At 43.2% G+C, this 26,566-nt stretch overlaps 2 long non-coding RNA genes across 2 annotated transcripts; both read left to right on the top strand.

Moving 5' to 3' along the window:
- The first annotated feature begins 3,138 nt into the window (after positions 1 to 3,138).
- On the top strand, positions 3,139 to 5,589 carry LOC145819679 (uncharacterized). The gene is made up of 3 exons (XR_014360454.1): positions 3,139 to 3,442; positions 4,809 to 4,965; positions 5,482 to 5,589. It is a non-coding gene; the product is annotated as an uncharacterized LOC145819679 (long non-coding RNA).
- A 145-nt stretch (positions 5,590 to 5,734) lies between these two features.
- Positions 5,735 to 6,923, top strand: LOC145819678 (uncharacterized). Its single transcript, XR_014360453.1, has 2 exons — positions 5,735 to 5,820; positions 6,667 to 6,923. It is a non-coding gene; the product is annotated as an uncharacterized LOC145819678 (long non-coding RNA).
- Positions 6,924 to 26,566: the final 19,643 nt, after the last annotated feature.

Genomic DNA, 26,566 nt, shown 5'->3' with positions numbered 1-26,566 from the left:
GGAGTGACAGCCCCGATCACCTAAATTCCCCAAACTGAAAATGGCCATGGCGAAGTCATATTGTACAGCTTCGATGGCGGAATGTTCATGCGATTTGCATGAATTTGACATTTGTGGCATCGCCGAACAAAACCGATACAATCCTCCTCCATGGTGGACTAGTAGTAACCCTGTCTGAGGATTTTCCGTGCTAGCATTTCTCCGTTCATGTGTGCACCACATTCTCCTCCATGGATGGCCTCCATTAGGCGCCTTGATTCTTCAGCTTCTACACACAGCTTATGCATTCCCAGATGACCCCTCTTATACAGCTTACCCCCGCAGATGATGAACTGAACAGCCATTCTCCTAATTGCCCTTTTATCCTTGGGATTTGCCCCTGGTGGATACATTTCCTTCTCCAAGAAGTTCCAAATGTTGTAATACCAGGGGTTTTCGTCCTGAACCTCATCTATGGCAGCGATTGATTCATATGCTGGCACAAACTTCTGATCAATGATAACTGGACGCATCCGGACTCCAGACGGGATGTCTATCATGGAAGATAGAGTTGCTAGTGAATCCGCGAACCTGTTGTTCTCTCTTACTAGATGAGTGAAAGTTAGCTTCTCAAACCGAGGAATTAACAAATCCAAGGTCTGGTGGTAAATTATCATCTTTTCTTCTTTGACTTTCCAGTCTCCTTTTACTTGAGACACAACAAGGTTCGAGTCCCTGATAACGTCTAACCGTCTTGCCCCTAGTTCCAGGGCTGCTTCTAGACCGGCAATGCATGCCTCATATTCTGCTTCGTCGTTCGAGACCTTGAATCGGAGTTTGAAGGCTAAAGGGATACGGGAATTGTCAGGTGCTATTAGTAGTACTCCTATCCCATACCTGTACTGATTTGATGCTCCGTCAAAGTACATTGTCCAATACTCGTCGTCGATGTGCAAAATGGCTTCATCTGGGAATAAGTATTCAACTGCTTCACCTCCTTCCACTGGATGATCGGCTAAGAATTCTGCTATTGCCCTTCCCTTGACTGACTTGCGCGTCACATATTTTAGATCGAATTCGGAGAGCAACAGCAACCAACGAGCTAGCCTACCCGTAAGTGCCGGTTTCTCGAATAGATATTTGATGGGATCAAGTCGTGAAACCAACATTACAGAGTGAGCTAACAAGTAGTGCCGCAGCTTCCTGGTAGCCCATACCAAGGCTAAGCAAGCCTTCTCCAACGGCGTGTAGCGAGTCTCACACTCTAGCATCTTCTTGCTCAGATAGTATATAGCTCTCTCCACTTTGTCCTCTGACTCTTGCGCGAGCATGCAACCCATTGAGGTCTCAGTCACTGAAAGATACAATATCAATGGTTTCCTCGGCTCTGGCGGTGACAACACGGACGGGTTCTGTAAATATTCTTTGATCTGTTCAAAAGCAGCTTGGCATTGGCCGTCCCACTGGAATTTCTTTCCTTTCTTTAGGAGACCAAAAAGTGGTTCACAAGTCAAGGTTAATTTTGAGATAAACCGTCTTATGAATTGCACTTTACCCAGAAAGCCTCGCACCTCCTTTTCAGTCCTTGGTGGTGGCATTTCTAATATGGCCTTGATTTTGGAAGGGTCGACTTCGATGCCCCTTTGTGTAATCAGGAACCCCAGCATTTTCCCCACTGTAACACCGAACGTACACTTTTGAGGATTTAGCTGCAACCGGAATTCTCTGATTCTTTGAAAGAACTTTTGCAAGGCGGTGTAGTGGCCCTCTCTTTTTTTGGACTTGACAATCATGTCGTCCACATACACCTCAACCTCTTTGTGGATCATGTCGTGCAATATTGTGGTCACAGCCCGTTGATATGTAGCTCCAGCATTCTTTAAGCCAAACGGCATCACTCTATAACAATATGTCCCCCACGGGGTGGTGAAAGCAGTCTTTTCTCGGTCTTCGGGTGCCATTACAATCTGATTGTAGCCTGAGAAGCCATCCATGAATGACAGCAAAGCATGCCCCGCAGTGAAGTCCACTAACTCATCAATATGCGGCAAGGGAAAGTCGTCCTTCGGACTAGCTCTGTTCAAATCCCTGAAATCCACACATACTCTGATTCTGCCATCCTTCTTCGCACTACAACAAAAAAGGTCTATTGTGACGAAAACGCATGACGAAAAAATATTTGGTCTCCAAATATACATGTTTTAGTGATGAAAATAAGATTTCGTCTCCAATTGTACTATTTTTAGAGACGAAAACCAAATGTCGTCACCAAATGCTTAAAATCAAATAAAACAATAGGTGACAAAAAAAATTTTCGTCTCTAAATTTTATTTTTCGTCACAAAACAATTTCTCACCCTTGGAAAATTTGGCGGAAGATTTGGCAACATTTTAGAGACGAAATTTTTCGTCACCATTGTAAAAATATTTTGGAGAGGAAATAATTTCATCTCCAAATGTATTGCTTTTAGAGAGGAAAACCAAATTTCGTCACCAAATGTTTAAAATCAATAAAAAAAAATTGAACCAAGAAATTGAACCAAATTTCTGGGACTAACATTTTTTTGGTCACTAACGAGTTGTGTTTTTTGCGACCAATGACATTTTGGTAGCTAATAGGTAATTTTTGCGACAAAAAAAAAATATGATCACGTAAAGTAATGGTGGAAGAGGGGTAAAAAAAAGAGCAAGATCTCGAAACCTTTGGTGACCAATAAATTGTGGTCACAGAAAGAAAAATGTCATATTTTGTATCAAAACTACGTAATTTTAAATGTTTCCTAATAATAATTAAATTTGTTACGATTTGAAATAATTATTAATAATCAGTTCAAAAAAATATTAAACATTAAATAATAAATTATTAAGAATATAATTATTATTATTTTTTAATAGAATTATTATTTATTGATTAAAATAATAAAATTTCTTAAATTTATTTATTTTCATTCAAAATATTAATTAAACTTTAATAAAGGTAAAATTACAAACATCAATAATAAAACTTAAAAATATATATAAATTAAAACCAATTTTTATTACAAAATTTTGTCTCAAATTTCTTTCCAATATTTGAAACAAGCCCTCCAAAATTTTTCCTAAATTAAAATTTTCTCTTGCCTAAATTTCTACTCCTTGTCTCAAAAAAACAAAAAAAAAACGAAAACAATAAAAGGGAAAAATAGAGAACAACTAGCAGGGAGATGTGTGTGTGAGAGAGAGAGGAGAGATAGAGGGTAGACAGACGGAGAGAAGAGCAGTCCTTTGGAGCAACAACCATTGCTTCGCTCGTGACAGCCATTGCGTCGCTCGAGCAGTCCTTCGGAGTTACCTCCTTCGCAGCCCGGTTCGTTTTCGCTTCTCCCTCCTGTCGACGAAGACCTGTGAACGAAGCAAACGGAGTCGTCTCACCTCTCCCTCCGACCGGAGCCCTCACACCTCTCCTTCCCACCGTCCAATTTCAGGTGCATGTTTAGATATTAGGGTTTTGAGTTTTGATTTGAGGCTTTTCAATTTGAAAATTAGGGTTTACGGTTTTTGAATTTCAAAATTTGGGGCTTTTTAATTTGGGGTTTAGTTTTTAACTTGGATGCTTGTTATGAATGTTTAAATGGGACTTAATAATGTCAATTTACCAAGTCCCTTAACTTCAATTGTTTTTGGAATTGATGTTGTTAAATATATATATATATATATTTTGATGGCTTCTATTTTGGTGTCACTAGTATGTATCTATGAAGGTTTCAATTACTGCCAAGACTATTGTTGATGTCCAATTTAATTAGTTTATTTACATCTATGTTATGAATTCGTACAAACATGTTATTGATTTCTTTAAACAGACACTAGTTCTGCCTTACTTGAGACTTACAAATTCAAGAAAGTTAGTAGCTTTGCTTGCCTTGTTATTTGTGTCTGAATATATCCAATTTAATTACGGCAAAATTAAATCCAATTTAATTATGTTATTTGGTAGAGATATATATCACAATGAATGCTTTCTTGTTCAATTACTGTGTTGTGTGTGTAGTTAGCTTCCTATGTGCCAAACCCGAAACTCGTCCCCTATCTTTGTATTGAAATCAAGAAAGGAATGCTTTTCCGTGCTTTGTTGGTGAGACCGAGTTTCTTACCGACCTCTATTCTATTTATGGGAAAGCACTTGTTTGTGAAGACCCGTGTTTATCTCCCAATTTCATGAGATAAATGCAAAATCACTATTCTTCATCAGTTGGGGATCTTCTTTTGAAGAAAGTTGAAAGATTTCAGTGGTTGGTTTTGGAGTAACTTTGTTTGGCCGAGTGTTCACTCTGTTCTCTTTGATGAAATTCTAGAATTGGGATATAATTTTTTAAAATTATTCTATGGTTTTTGTAGTGTAATTATTCTCAAGCATTGTAATGATAATTTCACCTGAAAATTTTGCACCAGTTTCAGCAACTGTGGTATCTGGACTTGTCTTCTTGCTTCTATTTTCTCTTCACGACGTTCACTGAACCCCACTTCTTGTGCTTTTGAGTTTGACGTTATATGCTGTAATGATTTAATTTAGGGAATAATTGGCTTAAGTTTGTTGTCTGAATAATTTATGTTATTTGTATATCACTTGAATATAAAAAGTCATCCTCAAGTTGGATAAGCCTCTAGGAAATTGGCTTAAGTTTGCTGTCTAAATACTCGAAGTTATGCCTATTTATTGTGACTGGATAAGGTCATAAATTGTGAATACTATTGTCTATCATCTTTCCATTCATATGATGCTTACTACTTTTTCCAAATTGTGACTTGTATGGAATCCTGACATCCTTAAAAAAATTATCTTTTTTTCAGTCATTTCACCTTTGCTAGACGTTATACTCAATGCAGAGTTCTCTATGCTTGTGATTGGTCTAGACGTTATACTCAACACAGATATTGAAATTATCTTCTGGAGCAGGAACTGGTGCCTTCAACTCGTGACATTCCCTATGAGTTTGTTGCTGAAGAAGTAAGCTGATTCTGGTGATTTCATCGGTTACAGCATTAAGTACCACTGAGTTTTGCGATCACATTTAATTTATCCTTTGAATTTTAGTTTTCAAAATTGGCTTTGGTAGCTTTGCTAGTTTTGTTTCATGTTTTGCTTCTCAAATATTATCTTGATTTAATACATACTAGGTAGTCAGATGTGATTGCAAGGAACTATGAATATCAACTGAAACTTTAATTATCGGGTCTATATTTCATAGCTTACAATGATCCTGGATTTCTAGTATTTGATTTTTTGGAATCTGGATTCCATAGTGAAAAGCCAAAGGCTTTAAACGTAATCTGGTGGCAATATGTGTTGAACTATCTTAAATTCTGTTGCGTTTCATCATAGCAAATCATTATTGATTGAAAATATCTCAGCTTTCTATCCATGTTAAATTTCTGTTTAGCCACAAAATCTTAGCACTGCATTTACTTCTTTATCATTGAAATCTTATGTATCCTGAAGTCTTCAGTATTTATGCTATCACAGAATTCTATTCCACTTCAGAGAGTCAGTTATTGTAGGCACTGCAAGGCATATGTAAAGGGGTTCGACCATCATTGTCCTACTTTTGGAAACTATATAGCTAATGACAACATGCGGGTTATAGTTCTTTACATTTTTAACTACGTCAGACAACAAAAACTGTTGTGTTTTTCGTTCTCATTAAACTAGTCTTGGATTTGGTACAGCAATGGGTCTTGCTGTCTTTGTGGATGTGACATTGATATCCTTTTAATGCAGGTCAAAAAAACCATGTCCTCTTCATAATCCTCCTTTTTGGGTTTGTTTTTACTAAGGCTTCGTATGTAGAATGCTCATCTCAATGTAAGCTTGAATATATTAGATACTGACCTGCATTAGTTTCAACAATTTAGTTTTTTGGTGAAATTAATTATGCTAATTGTTAATTTCAAGAGGATTCACATTTTGTCGTATATCACTTGAATATAAAAAGGCATCCTCAAGTTGGATAAGCCTCTAGGAAATTGGCTCAAGTTTGCTGTTTGAATACTCGAAGTTATGCCTATTTATGGTGACTGGATAAGGCCATAAATTGTGAATACTATTGTCTATCATCTTTCCATTCATATGATGCTTACTTCTTTTTATGTCTTTGTTTAGAATCAGTTAGTATTTAGATCTGAACAATGAGGAAGAACTTTTTGTAATTGCTGTGAAAAAATCATTTCATTTTTACTCCAGTAGGAAACTGTTCATTAAAATAAAATGGAAATAAGGAAGGTGGTGGTGTTTGCTTCTAATACAACCGGTTGAGCCATGCCTTATTTAATTAGCAATGCTAGAGTTGTTATGATTTTCAACACCCAAATTTTCAGTTTAGTTTAATTATATTTCAAAGCTTGATAGGCATAAGTAATATGAACTAGTAGGTGTCTGAATTGTGACATGAGTGCCCCATTTATAATACATATTTTAGATTAATTTGGTTTAGTAGTTTAAACTTTATGTCCGATGTGATGTGCCCATTGTAGTAAGACTTGTCTTATGTTGAAAGATGTATATATCACAGTTGGTTGCTGTTACACCTAATTGTGTATGTTAACAAAATTTTTATTTTTTCTCCTTTAGGTTGCATATTAACATATTTAGTGAATGGTTATCTTAACCTTTTGTTGTTGTTTTTTTTATTTTTTATTTTTTAAATGGCAGATTGGAGATGAACGAATTTGGTAACCTGCATAGCAAGAGTTTTTGTTGACATTACCAAACATGTATTTTCACTATGTTGTTGTGGGTTATGATTATATTGTGATGGATCTTATTTTTTTGTTGATATTTTATTGAATAGATTAAAATGAACAGGTTTTTGTTGATGTTACCAAATGAACTGGTTTTTGTAATGATTTGTAATGGATATTATATTCAGCAGGTTATTAAAATGCACAAGTTATCTTGATTGTGTTGAAGTTTTTGATTTTACTAGAATAGATGTTATAGTTTGGATGTTATATATTAATTTCTTGATATTATGAGACATGTATTTTGCTTGGGTTGTTTTATGATAATGAACAGTTTAATTTTATATTATTTTGTATTAAATATTTTATTTAATAGATTATTAAAATGTACAGGTATTTTTTATTGAAAAAAACATATAAATTTCAAATATAACCCTCCCCTCAATTTTTAAAATTTATTTATTATTGGCGACGAAAAAAAATTGACACTAAAACTTTCTAATCCCAATAAATAATTTCGTCACACATATTCACTATTTCATCACTAAATTAAAATATTTGTTGACAAAAGTTTTCGTCACCGAAGGGTCTTTTTTTTTTTTATCTTTTGGTGACGATATTTTTGTCACTAAAAATTTTATTGCTATTTTTAATGACGAAATATTTTGTCACTCAAAACAAATATAATAAAATTTTATTTAATTTTAGTGACGAAATGGACGTTATAGGTGACAAAATATTTAACATTTAGTGACGAAATATTTCGTCACCAAATACCAATAATAGGTGACAAAATAAATTTTCGTCATCCGGTACTTTTAGTGACGACGAATTGATGACGAACGTGGTGACGAAATTATTTCGTCACGGATTAATTTGCTGACGAAAATTTCACTATTGGAGACGAATTGATTTTGTCATTAAAGTACCATTTTGTTGTAGTGTCGGTACTGGAACGATGTTGGCCAGCCAAGTCGGGTATTCGGACACCAGCAAGAACCCTGCGTCGATTTGCTTGGTGACCTCTTCCTTAATCTTGATGGCCCAATCGGGGCGGATCCTTCTAAGTTTCTGCTTGACGGGTCGGGCCTCGGGGTCAAGAGGGATCCGGTGCTGTACAATCTCAAGATCGATTCCAGGCATGTCTTCGTAGGACCACGTGAAAACATCTTTAAAATCTTTTAATAAAGCGACTAAGCGCTCGCATTCCTCCGAAGACAACGTGGACCTGATCGGGACCAGCCGCGGGTCCTTCTCAGTACCAATATTCACAGTAGTGATTTCATCCACTAAGGGTTTAACAAATCTTTCCTGCTCTTGATCAATTAAGCGTTGCAAAAGCGGAGGAATTTCTTCCTCGTCGTTTTTATCAAAATTTTGAAAGTCTGAATTAATGCAATAAACCAAGGCCACAGAAAAGTACTCAGAAACCACATTCACATTATTCTCATTAAGCACCTCCAAATCGTCCGATTCTTCTGTTACAACATACTCAAATGAGAAAGAAAAAGACGACCTAGGCAGGACTGTGGCATCTGGGCTATCACTCCCAGGAATACCGGACTCAGACTCAGTCGAGCTGGAATCTGATTCCGACTCACAAGACTTGGTGGAATCAGATTCCGGCTCACTACCTGACCCGGTGCTGCTGCTTGACAAAAATCCCTCCTCGTACTGCCAAATAAGAGAGGGTTGTAGACACCCCATTTTTGACCGTCCTCAAGACTTGGGCGTCACCGTTTGAACACTCGGTGATCATCCATGTTTGTGTTCGTTTGGAGTTCCCGGAGGTCTCGGCTACGCGCCTTGCCTCAGGATCTCCGAATTCGACCGTGTAGTGTCTGGTTTTGCACCAAACACTTGCATTTTGCCTTGGAAGGGCAGGGAATGCCTTGTGAGGCACACCCACACACCACCGGCAGTGGCTAGAGGCCACCGACTGGTTTTTGCTGCCACCGGCAATGTATATTACCGGTCAGCACTATTTATTGCCGGTCGGCACTCTTTTTTGCCAAAATGGCATCTCTGGCCGGCCGACTACTGTGCATCTGCTTTTGCAGATATTTTAAGACAATTGTCTTGCTTTTAGAAGCTTGTCTTGTAAGCTTTACAAGACAAAAGGCTCTATAAGAGAGAGTCTTCTCTCTTGTTGCAAGGGTTAGACACTTGAGATATTTTGGAGAGCTTAGACAGCCATTTTTAGGGTTCTTGAGTTCTAGGGTTAGAAACCATACACTTTCTATCTCTATATCTCCCTCTTGTGTGTGTTAAATTGTGTTTTAGTCCATATTATTGCACACAAACACCTAGTGTTTCACCTTCCTTTGGCTCCTGAGGTTCCAAGGGGTTGATTTTGGTGTTTTGGGGCTGGATTCAAGCCAAAGAGGGCTGTTGGAGCATCATTGTTGAAGAGGTCTTCAAGGGTAAGAAACTAGCCCCTTTATTCCCCATTTTTGCATTGTATTTTTACCTGTCTTAAAATCATTTTTGAGCTTGGTGTATAATACAAAAAAGTTCTGTTTTTTAGCCCTGTTGATTGTTTATTAAGAGTGTTTTGTGGTTTGGAGGTGTTTGACCCCTCTTAGGCCTAGAAAGGCCCCATTTTGTGCTATTTTGTGCAAGTTTCGAGACTTTGGTGTTTGGGCCTCTTCACCAATAAAAGCTTGAGGGATTTCAGTGGTAAAGATGGTGCCTTGAAGTCTCTAAAAGGGGAGGGCCACCCCCTCTCCTTGTTGTCCTTGAAATGGACCATTTTTGGCCTCTTGAGGGAGCATCTAGCTAAGCTTCATGTTGACCATGCCTTGGCTGTTTTTTGTGCCTATTATATCATAATATGCCTCTGTTTATTGTTGGTTTTGGTACACCATGCATGCTTAGCATACCTACCATGTAATGCCTTGTTATTGCCTTAATATGCCTCAGGTTGTTAGCCTTTGTTCAAGCATGTTTTAGGCTTAGTCTTGTGAAGGTTTTGTGCATATTTTGCCATGTTTTAGGTCTTTCCATAGTTGTTTGGGTCAGATTTGGCATGCTTAGTATAGCCCCTTTGCATTTCGGCTTGTTGGCCTTAAGTGTGTGAATGTATAGCATGACATTTTTGCATTGATTTGATGATTTGGAACCATCCACCATGTCATTTCAGTCCCATTTGCATGCCTATATGTTTACCTTGGACGCATCTTTAATGCTTTGAAAGCTTGTGTAGCATGCTCCATGTTTTGGCATTTGTGCATGCCTTTGAATTTGAGCCACTTAGATGCCATCTAAGAATCCCCTTTGCATGGTCTAGGTCTATCTTGAACCTATTTTAAGTCTTCTTAGCCTTGTGAGGCTTGGTTGGCTTAACCATGGTTCGAGTCCCCTTGACTTGCTTCAAGTACTTGGACCATTTGCATGCTAATGTTTAGCCTATCTTGTTGCTTGGTTTGACACCATCTTAACATGATTTTCCATGCTTACCTTGCATGCCATATGTCCATTATGCCTCTTTCAAATGTGTTTGAGAGTTGCCTCATTTGTGCCTAAGCATTGGCCCTTTAACATGTGCATGTGTGTATGTGTTTTGGTCCTTTATTTTGGTCACTTTGGCCACTGTTTTAGGCCTATTTAGAGTTGCCTAAATCATGTATAAGTCCATCTTTTCCTCCATTTGCATTGCTACATGTGTGCTTGTATGCTTGCATAAGTGTCTTGCCACGTCATGTTGCATCCTTAGTTTGCATGCCTAGGTTGCATTGCATCTTGCATGCATGCCTTATTCCTTGACTTGATGATAGGAAATGGGTCTTGGTTTGTTTGTTTGGTTTGCATTTCATTTGACATGAAAGTTGCACACTTGATTACTTGGGCCATCATGCATGGAAATGCGTGATTGGTGGTCCAAGAATCGAGACATATACCCCTTTGAGTCACAAACATGATAAGGGACATGATTGGTGCATATATGCCTTGAATTGTGCTGCCATGCTTTGCCTTGCCCTCTGTTGCTGTCAATTACCGATTCTGCAGGAACACTTTGCCGACCGGCAGTGCCTAGTGCCGACCAGCAATCCTTTCTGTGCCGATAGCTTCACCAATGGCCGGTGGCCACCTAACACTGCCGGTGGTAATCCCATTCAGCCGGTGATGTCTCCCCGCATCCAGAGAAGCAATCCTGAGGTTTTGGCAGCCTCCAGAGGAGTAAAAGAAGGAAAACAGAGGCAGCCTATGCATGGTGGTGCATTTCCGACCAGGACCGAGCATGCATTGCATCGAGCCCTCCTCCCGAGGCGGTTTATTGTTTTCCTAGCTTAAGTTAATTTGCTTAACTGATTAGGCAATTTGTAATATTTAATTAGCTTGCGTACTTAATTAATTTGTATCATTTATTTGGTCCCTCCGAGCGAGGGCAAATCTGTAATAAGTGTGTGTGAGTGGTGTGTATGTCTTCCAATCCCCACTTCTTTCTTCCCTTTTACTTACCTGCTTTGATGGTTAGTAATAGGACATGTTCAATTTAGCATACCTCATGTTATGCATGCGTGCATCCATACATTTGTCTCGCATGCACCGGGCTCCGTACATCACGCTAACTGCATTTGTACTTCAATTCAAAATTGAATACGTGCATCAATCGATCGCATTTCACATGCCATGCTTAGGTTAGCCGAGCCTATTCTAAGTACACCTTGTATGTGTAGCATTAGTCAATTTAACATGAACTAGGACATGCATGTTTGCTAACTAGTTTATTGTTTTGGCACGGAGTACGATGTAAGTATTTATGCTTTAGCATCCCGCATGCGTGTGAGTGTTGCCATGACAGTATGCTTGCCATGCGGCTAAATGCTTATGTGATAAATTGTTTGAATGCCTGTGGGTGAAGGTTGGATTGTTTGAGTTGGAAAAACTCATTGAAATCCGTGTTTTAGCCTACTTGTGAGTAGCAAATCCAAAAGCGCTTTTTAAAACAAACGGATATGCAATGCTTGTTTCCAAATTAGGCAATCTAGTCTATACTTGTTTGCTGTGGGCATAACATAGTAATTCTAGGCTAATAACCGGGATAAGAACACATAACGTTTTCAAAATCTGATATCACGGTTAGTAGAGGCCGGTCTTCGGACCGGGCGAAAGGGGGTGCTCATAGCTGACCTTCCCCGATCATACCCAAGCTCCCGAGCCGAGACAACTCCGGTAATGACGGACATGTGGCCTTCGGCACCGAGTCAGGGTTTCCTAAATTTCCCCATTAAAAAATATTTAGGTGGCGACTCTGTATCTGGCAAAGCAGTCCATGTTTGGCGCTTCTTTCAAAAATCTGTTTTCTCAAAACGATTTGCCAGATTTGGACTCTTTGGTTCAGATTAAGAACCGTGACACAAATCGAGAGTCCGGACTGTAGCGAGGTCCCCCGCAGACGTGTTACAGTTTCTGGCGACTCTGCTGGGGATTTAGAGAGCTTGACTCGAACTCGTGATATCCCGTTTTGATTTCGTTTATGTGTTTCTTTGCATTACATGTGCATTGGTGCGCCTAGGAACACCGTGTTTGCCATCTTCCATTCCTGAACGGTTTGCCGGAGGCTTGTCTTGTCAAGGCATGACCATAAGGCTGACCGGTTATGGACTCTGACAGTATGGGAACACAAACCCCGGTTTTTACCGGGACACCCTTTTCGACCATTCGACCTAGTGCATATTCGGATCCATAGTGGCCATTCCAAGCTAGGACAGGTTACTCACCCGATGTTAGGTTGTTTGAAGCTGCTGCGTGCATAGTGAAACCCTAGCTCCTGACGAAATAGGACAGGGAAACCCTACCCCAACATAAGGGTGTTTTGGCTCTCTTTACATGCTATGTGCTTTTAGAATGTGTCTTTATAGGGAAGTACATACCAGTTTGCAAATTTGAGTATCGGGCCCGAGGGCACCAGTATCAGTGTTGTCGGGAATAAGTTATCTGCGGGTATCAGTTCAGTTTCGGGGGCAGTGATTCTGGAGAACAGTTATCAGCAGTAGAGTGCAGTTGTTCGGCTACGCCCGTGTTTAATCCGTTTTGGGCTGAAATGCTGCTTGTTTTTCCTTTCAGTTCAGAGGGTCAGAGGATTGGTACGGAATAGCCAGTGTTCCCCCTTTGAGGCAGGACTTATGACGACGCAGAATTCAGAAGAGTTCGTGGTTATGACGACTGCATTAGATCAAGGGATCACCCTGCAAAGTGAGGCCAACATTGATATGTCACATCCAGCCAGGTCGCCCGTTGTGCACCCGGTCTGGGCCCCCCAGTTGTATCAGGCTCGTGAGCCCACCACCTTTGAACTAATGGGGATGATAGGTGATCTCCAGAGGTTTGTGGCGGATCTCGCCTACGGAATGTCAGCTTCACCTCCAACCACACCATATGCCGGGAGTTTTGTACCCTAGGAGCCCCCGCTGTTGGGGCGAATTGTGATCAAACTTAGCCAACCAGAGATGGCTTCCAGCTATGGCAATGACATGCCGACATCGACCCAAGCCCTCGATCAGGCTGACGCCAGAGGAAAAGACAAAGCGAATGTAGATGCCAATCCTATTGAACAACTGATGTGGGCAGTCGAGGCTTTGAAAGCCGGGGGGATGAATAAGCAACAGATATCTGCGGTTGTGGCAAAAACTGTGGAGGATGCTTTCCCCACTCCACCTGAGGGTAGTTCAAGTCAGTTAGAAAATCGGGATAGGCCCCGTCATGCCAGAACAATTCCTCCTATTCCCAGCCCTGCACCTGGGAAAGATCAGAAAGCTAAGGTGGCGCCTGCCGATCCTTTCGCTTCTGCGGCTAGTAAGAGCGCTCAGACTTCAAAGTACCTGCCCCGAGGGCGCAGGGCCTTTCATGCTCTCTACATGCCTCTGTCCAAGGCACTTCAGATCCTTGCCGAGAGGGGGCACCTTAAACCCTTGGAGCCTCGGCCACTCCCGAAGAATCTCCCCGCCACGCATGATGTTGCTCAGTACTGCGCGTACCACCAGCAGACAGGCCATCCAACCGACAATTGTTCCCGCCTCCGCCATGAGGTGCAAGATTTGATTGACAATGAGGTTATCCTCCTGCCTACCTCAGCCAAGTCCGTTACCACCCAGTTATTGGATTTTGAGGGCTCAGATGCTGCAAGTATGTAATCAGAAAGTGAACCACCTGCGGGCGGCATTTGGTGTATTTTGGATGTAGCGTCTGGCACGCATTTTTGAGCATCGGTGAAACCGAGTTTTGTAAATTCTGGCTCGGGTATCGAGTCAGTCTCTTGTTTTGAGTCTGTCTCTTTGTTTTGAGTCAGTCTTTTTGCTTAAGGGTCTGTCTTGTTGTACCGAGTCAGTCCCCTTTGTATAGAATACCAGGTGATTCTGGGGTTGTTGTCCCGAACACCATTTTGTCTTGTAATTACCCACTTTTTGTTTTTGAGTCGGTTTCTGCCGAGGGGCCAGTTACACCAACGAATCTGAATGAAACAACTGTTGCTATCTCACCTTCGTGCCTGCTTTCAGTATAAGTGCCAGAGGACTTGAATGGACTGACAGTACGTCTCGCCTGCTCTCCTGCGCGCCAAACTCATTGCATTAGCCTAAGTTTTTCAAAAACCCCTTTTAACACTGCGATGATAAAAACGAAGAGGAAGGAATTCCTCGGGTTTTGCAAAATTTTGACCAATTGAGAGAAAGAGAAGCATGCTAAGCCTTTTAATGAATGAAACCATGCTTGTCAGCGTGAGTAGTGGGAAGGACCCTGGCTTGATCCAGATTGGTTCCACACTATCTTCGGCGCGAGCAAGCCGTCGCTTTCTTAAAAACTTTCAAAAACAAATGTTTTACACGGCCCTGTGAAGACCTGTGTGGAACCGCTCTTGAGATTGTGCAGCCTAGGATCGCTCTCAGCCTCAAGATTCAACCCATCCATTTCAAACCTTGAACCCGTTCAGAAAGTTCAACGGTCAAACGCCATGCAAGGTCTATATGGCCAGTTTTGAAGCAGCCCTCGAGCAAAACGCACCAAAGCCGAATCAGAAAGAGTAGACCTCGCCGGAAGAAGCTTGTGCAGCAACCGGGATGGATTCTTCTGCAAATCATTGCAACAGCCGTTCTCCTAGACACAGAGAGGCTTCAACTCCAAAAACCATTTGGCATGGACTTGCTACACTTTTACCCTTTGAGAGGCTCGCTGGGTCGAAAACCCGGAAGGGCGACCCAGGCAAAAGTTAGAGCAAGAGAAAAATACAAAAAAAAAAGCAAAAAATACAAAAAAAGAAAAGAAAAGAAAAGCAAGAAATGCGAAAAAGAGAAGAAAAAAAGAAATGAACAAAAGAAAATGAAAAGAAGCTCGCAAGGTCGAAAACCCGCATCAGGCACCTTGGCAAAAGTGAGAGCCTAAAAAAAGTGAAGGTTAAAATACCCGAGTGTACCTTAACCGGAACTACGTAAGGCTTGATTCCCATGTTTGGGATACGTAGGCAACTTCATTTTGAAGTCCAGCCCCCAACGCTGTCATAGCGTCTCAGTCCATGCAATGGTTTCGACTTCATCCCAAAGACTAGTCGCCAACGCCTTCCATGGTGATTGTGTCCATATATCTGTTATGACCGCCTTCGTCATCTCTGTGTCCAAGAGTTCGACCATCACCAATGAAGACTGTCTGCGGACTGTTGCGGCACCATCTAAACAAGGGGCAACTTTCCGTTGCCACCAGTCGTCGTAAGCCGCCATTCAAACCAGGGGCAACTTTCCGTTGCCATCCCCCCCCCCTTTTTAAGCCAGGGGCAATTTTCCATTGCCTCTGATCCGAGGTTGCACATCTCAAAAGGGTAAGTTCCATGCTCGTTGAGCATCAGCCGTTTGCAAAAATAGTTTTTGAAAATTTTTACCGAGGTTGACTATTTTCTCGAAAACTATCCCATTTTCCAAAACTGGACCATTTTCTTGGACCCAAGAGGGAAAATTTTCAGTGCTTACAGCCTGACTTGCATGGTTTTCAAATCAAAAATTGAATAAGTATGTTAATCCGACTCTCATCTTGATGAAAATTGTTTTTAGTAGAAAGCAAAAACGAAAAATGGTCAAAATGATGAACTAGGGGCACAGTTGAGTCAGACGTTCTGTCTTTCCCCGGTCGTCAACGTATTTGCCAGGAGGGCACTCTACCCACCAGAAGAAATAGCTGTGAGCTAACGGCATTGGGCATGAACCCACACCTTCCTATTCATTCATTAATCACCCTGGGGAGGGACGAAAAATGAGAGAATAAAGAATAGAGAGGGTTAAGTTAAGAGAAAAGTAAGAAAAAGGGTTTTGAGAGAAAAACCGAGCCTGAGGGCCGAGTGATGTGAGAATCACAGATCAGAAAGGGTGGGAAACAATACCCAGAGAAACTGGCTCCTCGTGATCTGAGGTACCCCATCGTCGTTCACGCGCCTGTGTGTCGTGTCTTTTGTTTTGTTCACTTCAACCTTTGTTTTAGGTCTCTTCCGAGCGTGTCTCGTTGTGTTTAGGTCATGTACCCCTTTTGTTTGAGTCCTCCCCGCGGTGTTCAGTCGTAGGCTCGATGCCCCGGTTAAGAAAACCCCTTTTCCGAAAGTTAATCGTTTATGCTCAGAATGTTGTGCCATTCTCTATATTCAATTGTGTTTCAACTCCGGCTGGTTTCACCTCCGTAGTCCGTCTTGTCAGATTTGGCTGTTTGTTCAGGAGTTGCTATGTGCAGAATGAACCAAATGCTGTGTTACGGGCTGTATGCGGATTAACCCCCGGCAAAGTAAGGGCTGTGTGTCCAGAATCAGGCAGTGGGTTGCTTGGGTTATTTTGCTGTTGGCTGTTTAGTTATCTGATTATTACAGTGCAAGTGTTCAATTTTCAGACAACCAATCAATTTCATTTACATTGAGGTGTAATATGGCGTGATGCGATGCAAAGTATGAAAGGTAAAGATATACGGATGTAACACTTTTTAAGAGAAAAAGTTTGTTCATTTCATAATCTTTTAAGTACAAGTTTTGGAAACAAAAATCTGCCTGCGGCAGTACAAGGTAATCTAAGTACCAACAAAAGGAAAAGTACAAGAAAAAAAGAAAAATAACAAAAATCTGTATCCATCTCAAGCGGCTCCGGGGGCTATCAGCCTGTCCTAGTCCTCTTCCTGGATGAAGGTCCAAGAGCATCATCAGCATCGTCGTCGGAGCCCGAGCTAGTGCCGCCTCCGGTCTCCTCCTCCGATGACTCCGCCTCCGACTCTGCCTTCGCCTCTGACTCCTCGTCATCATCATCATCATCCGGGACTGGAGCTCGCAAGCAACTCCCAATATGAGTGCGCCCCGCCTTGGTGCGGGGGAATGCTCTGCCCTCCTCATCTCTCCCTCGGGTGGGGACGGAAGGTCCAGCTGGAGCACCTCCTGCCATGGGAATCTGGAAAGGAGGCTGAAAAAAGTACATAAAAGACAAATGCATCAGTATACTGTGGACAATTCATCAGTGCAGAATGCAGTGTGTGAGTGCAGTGTGAGAGTACTGTGGGCAGTTTATCAGTGCAGAATGCAGTGTATGAGTACAGTGTGAGAGTACCGTGGGCAGTTTATCAGTGCAGAATGCAGTATACAACGTATGAATGCCGTGAGCAGTTTATCAGTACAGAGTACGGTGCATAATGCAGTGTATGCAGTGTATCAAATGCTGTGAGATCAGTGTATCAGGTGTAGTGCCGTGCATCAGATTATGTGAAGCAGTGTATGAATGGTTTGAGGCCAGTGTCAGAAAAACATACCGGAATGCTGTAGAGGGCCAGGAGATCAAAAGTCCGCTGAAGCATCCCCATCACGGAGGCGTTCATCTCCAACGACTGCCGGGTATACCCAGAAGAAGCCTGCAAAAGTATCAGATGCATCAATATTCTGTGGAATATCAAATAAACTGAAATGAAATGACTGTACAAAAATGCAGTAATACATACCGGAGGTAAGTTGGGGACACCGATGAACTCGTGATCAGCCGGCGGAGGGGCGAAGGGGATCTGATAGGTCGCCCCACCCTGTCCCCGGAAAGTCATTACAGCAGGCAGGGCGGGCCAGCCAACCCCCCGTCCTCCCTGAACTCCGCCCCTGCCACGGACTCGAGCCTTCCTCGAAGCCCCTGCTCCAGCTCCCGCTCCTGCCCCAGCCGCTGGCACCACGAGCCTGGTCTCCTCCGCTCGACGGCCGCCGCTCAGAGGTCGCATAAGGTACGTCTGCACGTACTCTCGGTAATCGCCGATGCCTCTAAAGCGGGTCTCCTCCCAGCCGATAGTGTAATCGGCCATTTGCTCGGTGGTGAGCCTCTCGGTCTCCCTCATGTCCGCAGGAGGGTGAACCGGGACTATCTGCTCAGGTAACCCCAGGGTCTGGCATACGAAACGCTCACCCAGGTACCAAGCCCGACAGACCGGGCCCTCGAGTAAGATCCAGAAACGCGAGGTCTCCTCAGCACCGGCAAACCGGTCCCGCATCGTCGCCGGCAATGAAGCCCACGGCTGCCAAGTGATCTGAAAGTGACATATAGTTTGTTATCTACTATTTTTTTGAAATTTGCAGTGGAAACGCGAAGCTTAAATGAACCGCAAGTAAAACATACCTCAGCACGGGTAATGGTGTCGAAGTAACGGTAGAAAAAGCCGAATGTCTCTCGTGGCCGCCGGGTGCATCTCCCGTCAAAGCGTCGCGAGAACGGCATGACCAGAGGAGTCTCTGTGACTGGTACGGGAGCTAGCCTAGGAAAGTAGGCGTAAACCCACAACTGCAAGGTAAATACCAGTGCATTTATCAGATAAAGCAGAATACAGAATAAAGCAGAAATGACAGAGCCGTGTGTTGTGCAGTGTATTGTGTACAGTGTACAGTGTGAGCAGTGTACAGTCAGTGTAAAGCAGAATGTATGTGTGTGCCGTGTGTACAGTATACAGCAAGTATAAAGCAGACTACAGTGTGTGCCGTGTGTACAGTATACAGCAAGTATAAAGCAGACTACAGTGTGTGCAGTGTACAGAGTACAAAAAATATAAAGCAGAAATGTAAAAAGCGGAGAAGAAATGTACCTCCCAAGCCCACCAGTAGCCTCCGAGCAACTGTCCGCTGTCGCGGGAAGCTGAGCTCATGTACCCGTAGGGAGTGGCCAGAGCGGCGCCACCCCAATCATAATGCAGGATGTCTCGGACGTCCACCAGTGCGCTGAGAAGGCAGAGAGGCACGGTGTTCGCCCGGTCGGCGAAGATGGTCGTCCCGAATAAGAACATGAGGAAGCCGCGGGCGTACCTCTCCACGGCCTCCGGAGTCATCGGGGCTGCATCAACAAGGGTGGGCTGGACCTTGAACTGCACCTCGAACCAGGAGTATCGGACAAAGCCTGGACGAGCAAGAGGTGGGGCCTCACCCAGCAGATGGACCTGAGCGGCAGTCCACTCATCCATGTCAATATCAAAGGGGATCGGATCACCCCCTACCCCGATGCCCGTGAGCATCGAGAAATCGTAAGGGGTCATCGTCATGTCCCCTGCCACGGATAAATGGAATGAATCGGTGGTGTCCCACCACCTCTCCGCCAGAGCGGCGAGGAGAGGTCTGCATGTAGTGAGCCTGGAGAGTCCTCTGCAGAAGGCACGAAAGCCCGCCTGGTCCACTATGCGACGGACCGCATGAGGAAACTCGTCGTACCACTCCCGAGCGCCAGTGTTCCTATACCCGCGGATGGTATGGGAATCCCCCTGTAAACAGAAAATAACAATTGCAAACACAACATTCAAAATGCAATTCTAAGAAGCATACAGATATAGCATGCGTGCAAGTTTAACAGATTTTGACAAATACCGGGTGCCGGTGTGCTTACAGTGAACTACAATGTGTGATGCGTCAGCATGTTTGGGTGGTTCAGAGCAGATATAGCATGCGTGCAAGTTTAACAGATCTTGACAAATACCGGGTGCCGGTGTGCATACAGTGAACTACAGCGTGTGATGCGTCAGCATGTTAGGGTGGTTCAGAGCAGATGTGGCATGCGTGCAAGTTTAACAGATCTTGACAAATACCGGGTGCCGGTGTGCTTACAGTGAACTACAGTGTGTGATGCGTCAGCGTGTTAGGGGTTCAGAGCAGATATAGCATGCGTGCAAGTTTAACAGATTTAAACAAATACTGGGTGCCGATGTGCTTACAGTGAACTACAGCGTGTGATGCGTCAGCGTGTTCGGGTGGTTCAGTACAGTATGGCATGTGTGCATAGTTTGACAGACTCAAGCAAATGCCGGGTACCAGTGTGTATGCAGTGAAATACAGTGTGTTTGGGTGATTCAGGGCTAGTGCAGTGTGTGTGCATGTGTCAGTCTCAAACAGATGTCAGTTGTATGTATGTTTACAGTCAACTACGGTATACGGCATATCAGCTAAAGCAGTTAAAGAGTACAAATAAGCTACGACAGTTTTGTGCCCTACATTGCAGAAAGTAAAGTAAAGAAAAGAGAGTTACCTCGGAAGTGCCGAAGGATAGGTGAGAGGTAGGCTCGCGCAGTAATAGCTTGGGTGGCACGTGCCTCTCGAAGCTCCGAAACTGGCAGAGTCCGTCGGGGGGCAGGACGTGAATCGCCGGCCGGTAGGTCGCCGGGTCGAACGGGCGCTCGCTCAAAGGTAGGAGCTCGACCCCGGGATCCATCTCATGGTCCGGGGGAGTCTCGTCGCGTGGAATGTCATCCGCCATGTCAAGAGTGATGAGAAAATAGCCGGAGGAAGGAAAACCGGGCTAGAATACGAAAAGTCAACTGAAAAGTCAACTCCCGAGAAGGTCGAAAATGGCCGGAAAGGCCGGGATGTGGAAAGGGCATGAAAATCAAGAGGAAAACGGGAGGAAGAAACCCCAAAAAGGCGGGAACGACAAACGAGGCACCGAAACAAAGTTTTGTTCGGTTGAAAATGTCCGAAACGCGAAGAAAATCGCGAATCCGACGACGAAACGGGCATAGAACGCGAAGAAACGGGCGAAAGAGGAGAGAAAAACGCTTTAGAGAGAGAGTGTGTGAGTTTTCGGTGGAAGAGGAAATGAAAAATAGGGTTTGGAAACCCTATTTTAAAACACCCGAGGTGAAATGTCGAATCTGCCCCGACTCAGCAACTTTTTGCCGGTCGGCAATATTTTGTGCCGGCCGGCAGTATATTGTGCCGATGGAGTTATTTTGCAGCCGGTGGACAGCCGGTGGCCTCCCCTCCCAGCCGGTGGTGTTCCCACAACCTTGTTTAGGCCATATGAGAAGTTTTGGGTCTTCATAACTCAAGAAAGTGCAAGAAAGTGCATCCCCGCGCTCAACCGGCCTCCGTTTTGACCTCGGACCGCGTCTTCTGTGCGTGGCACTCCAAATCATGCAATGTTGTATCCTTTGGTATCCTTTTTGCGTCTTACAAGATCCAAAAGTTACCCCGTGTGTGTTGCACATGTTCATCGCACTATCTCGGTGCATTACATCGCGCTATTACGCGCCTCACAGTTGCATTGTTATGCATATACTACATGCGTTGTAACACGCACCCCTTGCATTGTCATGCACATCTCTCATGCATTGTCATTGCATTTTTATTACAAGCATTGTCACATATTTCAAAGACATACGTCGCCTCGCGCATCGTTTGCATTGTCATGCATTTTGAAACACGTGTGTTGTTACGCATTTAAGTCCGTTGGCATCATTCTACATTCCGTGTGGCATGCATGTCACACTTGGCATCATTTTACATTCCGTGTGGCACGTGTGTTACACTTGCATCATTTTGCATTTTATGAGGCACGCGTGTCTCATTTGTATCATTTGCATAGGCATGCATGTCTCATTTGTATCATTTCCATTGGCATGCGTGTCTCATTTCCTTTGGCAGGTCTGCCCCATCTTCTTCATCGACATGCATGTCACATTTTCGTTGGTATGTGTGTCGTCATTTGCATTAGTGTACGCACCTCATTTGCATAGAACATGCATTCACTCGCACTGTTTTGTGCATTTCAAATCATTCGCGCTGTTTTGCGCATCGCACTGTTTTGTGCAGTTTACATTCGCGCTATTTTGTGCATCGCACTGTTTTGTGCAGTTTATCATTCGCGCTATTTTGCGCATCGCACTGTTTTGTGCAGTTTATCATTCGCGCTATTTTGCGCATCACACTGTTTTGTGCAGTTTATCATTCGCGCTATTTTGTGCATCGCACTGTTTTGTGCAGTTTACATTCGCGCTATTTTACGCACCTCTCTACACTTGTTAGTGCATTGCATCGCGCTATCTTGCGCACCTTATCTGTATCGCACTGTTTCGTGCATTTCAAGTCAATCGCACTATTTTGTGCATTTCAAGTCAATCGCACTGTTTTGTGCATTTCAAACCAATCGCACTGTTTTGTGCATTTCAAATCAATCGCACTGTTTTGTGCATTTCAAAAATCCATCGGACTGTTTTGTGCATTGCATATCGATCACGCTGTTTAGCGCATCGCATTGTTTTGTGCATTTCAAACCAATCGCACAGTTTTGTGCATTGCGTATCGATCGCGCTGTTTAGCGTATCGCACTATTTTGTGCATTGCATTCCATCGCGCTATTTTGCGCATCTCATTGCATTTCGCATGCATTCCATCGCACTGTCTTGTGCACTCGCGTTGTCTAACGCATCGCACTATTTTGTGCATCTGTTGGAGCACTGTTTTGTGCATTCACTCTGCATCGCACTGTCTTGTGCACTCCATGGTCTGGCGAGACCTTAAATACGCACGGTCTAGGAGACCCTAAATCCTCTGAAGGTGCAATTCCTTTGGTGTTTGTCGTGCCCGAACGACTTTCGGTGGTCTGGTAAAGCCACCTGCCTATGTTTGCGGTGAGTTCCTAGAAGACCAACTGGGACGGTGGAAACTAGAGTTTGAACGGCTTATGCCTAGAACGCAAAGGTTCGGGAATTCCGAGACTAAAGTCTGGTTTAAATACCCAGGGGTGTATCCTCGGCTTGAAATCTGTATGGAAGCCCCATAGATTGAGGCAACATGTCTGCGCCTCAGTTCTGGATACTGAACCAACCTAGTATATCGCCCTGTTGGTAAGATAGGGAAAGCTACAATCATAGCCGTTGCATCATAGTGCCTTGTCATGCATCCATTGTAAGTAGTGCATTGTCATGCATACATGGTAAATATTGCATTGTCAAAAATAAACATGCATTGTCATGCATTTCCATTGTAGCTTGCATGCATCCATTGCATTTTCCCCAGTAGATCGCATCATACTACATTGTCATGCATCATTGTAAATATCCATCCCATTGCATATTTATAGATACTGCATTGTAGATTGCATGCATTCACTGCATCACCTACTCCGTCTATGGCTTGTGCCTTTCCAGGTTGAGCTTGGTCTGGTATGTGCCCTTACTTTTCACGTTAAAACACAGTTCTGCATGTGTACACGCCTATTCCACGCTGGTATGTTGGTTTGAGGGTTGTGGCACCTTTTCTGTGTTACACATGGCTCGTATGTGTACATGCCTTTCCTAGGCAAGATTTGGTTTGGCTTGCGTGCCATATCCATTGTATCCATCTCCATTCCATTGCATATTCGTAGATATTGCATTGTAGATTGCTTGCATTCATTGCATCACTTCCCATCTATGGCTCACGCCTTTCCATGTTGAGCTTGGTCTGGTATGTGCCCATACTTCTCGTGTCAAAGCATAGTTCAGTGGACCGTTCTATGTTAGACGTGGCTTGTATGCGTACATGCTTTTCCTAGGCAAGATTTGGTTTGGCCCGCGTGCCATATCCACTGCCATTTCCCCAGCATTTTCATTATATATTACATTGTAGTGTAATTTTTGCATCCGGCATTAGGATCGTAGTCCTTTCTCCAGCGGGTCGTTTCCCCACTTGTGTCAATCCCCTCCAATACTCGTTCTTGTGTCTGTCTACAATGCTCATAGTTCAGTTGACCGTTCTATGGTAGGCAAACTTGTTACCTCCATCAATCTATTTGACATAAGTGTGGTTTCGAACCGCTCGTGATTGGATCGTGATTCAATTGCTTTGCATATAGTTTGCATTGTTTCAATTACATTGCATCTTCATTTGTATTGTTTATACATTGTTTTGTATATATTGCATATCATTTTGCTTTCATTTGCATTGTCATGCATGTTGCTAACAATATTGTACCTGTTAAGTTTATTTTCTTTGCAGGCACGATATTGTATGTACGGTTCATTTGAGGCTGGTGCAACCAGACGAGCCGCACAGGTATTGTATCCTCTGAGTGAGAAGTATCGAGAATTGCATAATTCTCTTACATCCCTTCTGCATTGTTGTGTAGTTTGGTGTATGCTAGCTTAAAATTGGCGCATGTATGCTTCATTACAGCTTTCTTTGCATGATCATAAGTTATGCTCGGCTTCGTGCATTGTCTTGCATTTTGCCCCTGCCTTCGGGCGCATACCTTGTTTGTCTTGCATGTTTGTCTAAGTCTTCGACCTTGTCAAAAATGGGTCGTCTCTGGGCTTTGGCATTCACTCCCGTCATTGTTATGACTTACGAGTTCTGTCAAAGAGGGGCAACTGTAGACACCCCATTTTTGACCGTCCTCAAGACTTGGGCGTCACCGTTTGAACACTCGGTGATCATCCATGTTTGTGTTCGTTTGGAGTTCCCGGAGGTCTCTGCTACGCGCCTTGCCTCAGGATCTCCGAATTCGACTGTTTAGTGTCTGGTTTTGCACCAAACACTTGTATTTTGCCTTGGAAGGGCAGGGAATGCCTTGTGAGGCACCCCCACACACTACCGGCAGTGGCTAGAGGCCACCGGCTGGTTTTTACGGCACTATTTGTTACCGGTCGGCACTCTTTTTGGCCAAAATGGCATCTTTGGCCGGCCGACTACTGTGCATCTGCTTTTGCAGATATTTTAAGACAGCTGTCTTGCTTTTGGCTCCCCTCCATACACGTGTCTGGAGGGATCTCCCTCTTTAGAAGCTTGTCTTGTAAGCTTTACAAGACAAAAGGCTCTATAAGAGAGAGTCTTCTCTCTTGTTGCAAGGGTTAGACACTTGAGATATTTTGGAGAGCTTAGACAGCCATTTTTAGGGTTCTTGTGTTCTAGGGTTAGAAACCATACACTTTCTATCTCTATATCTCCCTCTTGTGTGTGTTAAATTGTGTTTTAGTCCATATTATTGCACACAAACACCTAGTGTTTCACCTTCCTTTGGCTCCTGAGGTTCCAAGGGGTTGATTTTGGTGTTTTGGGGCTGGATTCAAGCCAAAGAGGGCTGTTGGAGCATCATTGTTGAAGAGGTCTTCAAGGGTAAGAAACTAGCCCCTTTATTCCCCATTTTTGCATTGTATTTTTACCTGTCTTAAAATCGTTTTTGACCTTGGTGTATAATACAAAAAAAGTACTTTTTTTTAGCCCTCTTGATTGTTTATTAAGAGTGTTTTGTGGTTTGGAGGTGTTTGACCCCTCTTAGGCCTTGAAAGGCCCCATTTTGTGCTATTTTGTGCAAGTTTTGAGACTTTGGTGTTTGGGCCTCTTCACCACTGAAATCTTGAGAGATTTCAGTGGTGAAGATGGTGCCTTGAAGTCTCTAAAAGGGGAGGGCCACCCCCTCTCCTTGTTGTCCTTGAAATGGACCATTTTTGGCCTCTTGAGGGAGCATCTAGCTAAGCTTCATGTTGACCATGCCTTGGTTGTTTCTTGTGCCTATTATATCATAATATGCCTCTGTTTATTGTTGGTTTTGGTACACCATGCATGCTTAGCATACCTGCCAAGTAATGCCTTGTTATTGCCTTAATATGCCTCAGGTTGTTAGCCTTTGTTCAAGCATGTTTTAGGCTTAGTCTTGTGAAGGTTTTGTGCATATTTTGCCATGTTTTACGTCTGTCCATAGTTGTTTGGGTCAGATTTGGCATGCTTAGTATAGCCCCTTTGCATTCCGGCTCGTTGGCCTTAAGTGTGTGAATGTATAGCATGACAGTTTTGCATTGATTTGATGATTTGGAACCATCCACCATGTCATTTCAGTCCCATTTGCATGCCTATATGTTTACCTTGGACGCATCTTTAATGCTTTGAAAGCTTGTATAGCATGCTCCATGTTTTGCCATTTGTGCATGCCTTTGAATTTGAGCCACTTAGATGCCATCTAAGAATCCCCTTTGCATGGTCTAGGTCTGTCTTGAACCTATTTTAAGTCCTCTTAGCCTTGTGAGGCTTGGTTGGCTTAACCATGGTTCGAGTCCCCTTGACTTGCTTCAAGTACTTGGACCATTTGCATGCTAATGTTTAGCCTATCTTGTTGCTTGGTTTGACACCATCTTAACATGATTTTCCATGCTTACCTTGCATGCCATATGTCCATTATGCCTCTTTCAATTGTGTTTGAGAGTTGCCTCATTTGTGCCTAAGCATTGGCCCTTTAACATGTGCATGTGTGTATGTGTTTTGGTCCTTTATTTTGGTCACTTTGGCCACTGTTTTAGGCCTATTTAGAGTTGCCTAAATCATGTATAAGTCCATCTTTTCCTCCATTTGCATTGCTACATGTGTGCTTGTATGCTTGCATAAGTGTCTTGCCACGTCATGTTGCATCCTTAGTTTGCATGCCTAGGTTGCATTGCATCTTGCATGCATGCCTTATTCCTTGACTTGATGATAGGAATTGGGTCTTGGTTTGTTTGTTTGGTTTGCATTTCATTTGACAGGAAAGTTGCACACTTGATTACTTGGGCCATCATGCATGGAAATGCGTGATTGGTGGTCCAAGAATCGAGACATATACCCCTTTGAGTCACAAACATGATAAGGGACATGATTGGTGCATATATGCCTTGAATTGTGCTGCCAT

Source organism: Camellia sinensis, chromosome 2 (assembly GCF_055761805.1).
Source record: "Camellia sinensis isolate YWXY chromosome 2, ASM5576180v1, whole genome shotgun sequence".
NCBI lineage: Eukaryota > Viridiplantae > Streptophyta > Magnoliopsida > Ericales > Theaceae > Camellia > Camellia sinensis.
This window is presented reverse-complemented; position numbering and strand designations above follow the sequence as displayed.